We start from the raw sequence: 4,598 nt of genomic DNA, 5'->3' as shown, positions 1-4,598 counted from the left end.
ACTGAAACTATAGAGTAACCATTTCCACGAATGAAGCATTTTTATCTGAATTTGTCACCCAGTTTTAAAGAGTTTAACATTTTAAGAAGAGTAATAGTTGTTTACATAGACATATTTAGGTTGTTCAGTAAATCTAATATGCTTTGAAGCTATAATAAATATATATATATATATTCTTGGTCTTAGTGTCTTTTAGGTTAAGAAGAAATTAACAAAATATATTGTCTCTACTACCCTCAAATGATGTGTTTGTGATTATTAGTGGTTTTTGGCGTTTTACAACAATCACAGAAAACACTATAAACCGCTTTGCATCGCTCCAAATTTCTTAAAATCAAAAGCTTCTTTTAACAATGGTTTGCGGTTGTAGGCGATTACTGGAAACACAATAAAAATATTTTTTTTGTTAATGGTATATATATAATATTTAATTTAAATTTAAATAGAGATAATATAAAAATTATAGTATTAAAGTATTTATATTATATTTTATATATTTTAAATCTTTAAAACAAAAATATATGCTATAATTTTTTAGACATTAATATATATATATATGCACACATATATTTAAACTCAAAAGTTATTTATAAAACTTTAATACTATAATTTTTATATTAGTGATAATAATATGACTTTTGATATTTATATAATTATATAAAGTTACTAAAATTGTTCATTTATTATTAAATTGATGCTTTATTTGACTGTCAACCATTCATATATAATTATCAGCAACCTCTCCAATTTCTAATCGATGTACTAATCGTACAAAGCGTTTAATAACACTAAAACCACAACTATCCACATCCACAAACTCCTGCAACAGTAACCACAACTGCTTCGTTTACACCAGTCAGACTTTTACACGTTTTGAAAAGGAATATAAAAATCTTCAAGTAATTAAAAGCTGTTCCTTTTTATTTTAATAGTTTATCATAATTAGTTTGTTAAGATTAGCGATATAAATTGATAACAATAAAATGGAATAATAATATTATGTGGTTTATTTTTTGGACTTTCTTTTTATAGTTAGAATTATGTAATTGATTAGTTCCGTATAAATTGGCATGTGGAATAGAAGGTAATGTAAATTAATGAAAAAAAATTGACATATTTCCAAATTATGTGTTAATATATAGGAAATGAATATTTCATGTTTATTTTAAATACAGATTGTGTTTAAAAAATTGATATCGTTTTGGTCAATGTGATAACTTAAAAAATAGAAGCTGTTATGGAATGACAATGATTTTAATATTATTTTGTGGAGCTAATTTAGTGTGTGCTTCGAAAATATATGTTCAGTATAACAAACCATGGGATTGAGTGCAGTTTGCTTTAGAAATACTATACACTAAATCGGAAACGCACATTCACAATTGGATGTACTAAATTTAAACACATATTCCATGGTTTGGGTTTGATTTACGGTTAGACATGAAAACAATATTTAGTGATGCTCTTAAGTCTTAACTTTCTAACATGGATAATTTACGTCACTTTTATCTTCTCGGTTTTACAAAATTGGATTATTATTATTATTATAGATGTAATCTGAATAATTGATAGCTGCCAAGAAAAAGAATAATTGATAGATGGGAGTTTCTATCGGCAGTAGGAGATATAATCGAGATATGGTTAGTTAAGGAGACTCGAGATTTTTGTTTCAAAAATTCAATTGATTTAGGCTACTTATTCAATGTTGTTAAAAGAAAATAAAACATAGTCTTGTAATATTTAAAATAAAATAAAGGTTAATTCTAATTTATAGTTCATTTTTAATAGAGTAGATGTATTGTCTGGCATGTGTCACGCCTTCCACCCGATTAATACAATCAGGATTCTGATTCTCCATTGTAACCTTTTTCTATTGATTCAGTCCATTAATTTATTAATTGACTTTCCACATCAATACGAGAACAAGCCGGCAGATGGTCCTATATAAACCAACCAAAAGAGATAACACTAATTTCATCAAACACCATACACTATAAACTAATATATACTAATGGCTACTACCAAATTAGTTATGAAACTCGTCTACATCCTCCTCATCCTATTCACCTTTACCATATCTCCTGCGATCTCAACGGCCCCAGAGGGTTGCGACAGCGGCGCAGAGAATCCATGCATCGACAAAGCTAAGGCTTTACCACTCAAAATCGTCGCCAATGTTGCCATCCTTACGACAAGCTTGATAGGTGTAATGGCTCCTCTTTTCAGCCATCACATTTCGTGCCTCCGTCCTGATGGCCACGGTTTCATGATTGTAAAGTGTTTTGCTTCCGGAATCATCCTCGGAACCGGTTTCGTGCACGTGTTGCCTGACTCTTTTGAGATGCTATCATCTGAATGTCTTAATGATGATCCCTAGCATAAGTTTCCTTTTGCGGGATTTGTCGCTATGTTGTCCGGTCTAGCTACTCTAGCCATTGACTCCATTACCACCAGCTCTGGTGGTAATGGAGTCAATGGCTATGATCAGGAGAAGGCGATTCACATTGTAGGTCATAATCACAGTCATGGTGTTGTGCCAGAAACTACAAAAGATAATCCACAACTTCTACGGTACCGTATCATTGCCATGGTTAGTGCATATATGAAAATTAACTGAGGCGGTCAATTTTGACGTAGCACTTTAATTAAATACATTGATGCATGCATGCAACACTATAAACTATTGGAATTTACTGAATAGGTATTGGAGCTTGGGATTTTATTTCATTCTGTTGTCATTGGACTAACTCTCGGAGCAACTAATGATGCATGCACCATTAAAGGACTCATCATAGCTCTCTGCTTCCATCACTTGTTCGAAGGTATTGGTCTCGGTGGCTGCATCCTCCAGGTATACATAGATTAAGATGCATGTTTCTTATATCAAGTTATCAATTAGCGATTTATGTTCATGTGTATATAATGATGTGAAACAGGCAGATTTTAAAAACGTGAAGAAGTTCTTGATGGCATTCTTTTTCGCTGGAACAACACCTTGCGGTATCTTTCTTGGAATCGCATTGTCGAGCATCTATAGAGATAAAATAGCCCAACGGCGTTGATTACGACAGGACTGTTAAATGCTTGCTCGGCCGGGATGCTCATCTACATGGCACTTGTCGACCTTCTGGCTACCGAGTTCATGGGATCAATGCTCCAAGGTAGCATCAAATTTCAGATCAAGTGCTTTGCGGCGGCTTTGCTCGGCTGCGCCATAATGTCGGTGGTCGCCAAGTGGGCTTAAAAGTTAAAAACTCTTATCAATATAATTAACAAATTATTTGATTTATAATATTCATAATTAATTAATAGGGTTCATTCTGAGATTTTGGGGGCTAAAGAAAATTGCTTCACCAGCCTCTGTACTCGGCCGACTCTTTTAATTGATTTGCTTTTGTACATTTGAGGGTTTTTCATTTGATTCTTGCAATTTTAATTTTCTTTTAATATTGAGATATTTACATGGCAAAATGGCATTGCAAGAATTTGAAATAATTTTATTTTTGACATTGAAAAATAAGTTTTAGAATGTGATATTTTTGTTTCTTATTTGGAAGTTATGGGGTTTTGTCTATTGTCAGTAATAGTTATAAAAGGGAGAAATTAGATATGGAAACTACAGTACCGCGGATATGAAAACTTCACGGATTAATAATATACTCGTTTTAAACTTACACTCTTAAAATTAAACTATACAATAATTTTGACAAAACTACAACATACTGTAGGACACAGGACTCGTTAATAATAAATTATAGCTCATAAAATTGTACGTTCAGAATTGCTTAAAATGAATTCTAGCCATATTGTCTGATTGGATAGAATCCGATATACTGTGTTTAGGAACATATTTGTGATAATCCACCAATAGAAACCGATCACTGAGTTGGTTAAATTACAATATGAAACTAATCAAATTACATGTTTGTATTTCATTTCATTTCATAAATTCTAATACTACAACCAAGAAATGGTAAGTGGTAAGAGAACTTTCAACGAAGCTTAAATCTGTCAATGTTTGGAAACAATTCTTGTCGGGAACTAAGTTGATATTGATTGGTTAAACGACATGAAGTCATATCTCAGACCTCATTTAAGAAAACCGCGGGTAGACTATTCGTAGGTATCATCAACCTCCTAATTAAGAATTGTTTTGATTTACCTTCGATTATTTTAAAAAGAGAGTTTTTTTAGTTCACCTCGTACTTTAAACACGTAAGTTCACCAACCAATAATATTTCGCTATTTCATATTCAATATCTTTTTAAAAAAAAATAATAATAAAAATTTGTTAAGTTATATTATGTTTTAAAATAAATAAAAAATAAAAAAAATATAGTAGTAGTTGCAAAAAACACTTTTTAAAAAAAAATATTTTTAATGCCGTCAGCGAAATACTAATCCCTAAACCCTAAATACTAAACTCTAAATACTAAACCCTAAACTCTTGGGTAACCGTAAACCCTAAATCATTAGGTAAACCCTAAACCCTTAGATAAATCTTAAACCTTAAACCGTTGTAAACTTTTGTGTTTAAAATTTACCCAAGAGTTTAGGGTTTACCCAAAGGGGTTAGGTGTTTAGTATTTAGGGTTTAT

At 31.3% G+C, this 4,598-nt stretch overlaps 1 pseudogene; it reads left to right on the top strand.

Moving 5' to 3' along the window:
* Positions 1-1,609: 1,609 nt before the first annotated feature.
* LOC125583856 lies at positions 1,610-3,244 on the top strand (annotated as a pseudogene).
* The last annotated feature ends 1,354 nt before the right edge of the window (positions 3,245-4,598 follow it).

This window comes from Brassica napus, chromosome C3, assembly GCF_020379485.1.
Source record: "Brassica napus cultivar Da-Ae chromosome C3, Da-Ae, whole genome shotgun sequence".
Lineage (NCBI taxonomy): Eukaryota > Viridiplantae > Streptophyta > Magnoliopsida > Brassicales > Brassicaceae > Brassica > Brassica napus.
The sequence above is the reverse complement of the archived record's forward strand: the minus strand, read 5'-3'. Positions and strand labels throughout refer to the sequence as shown.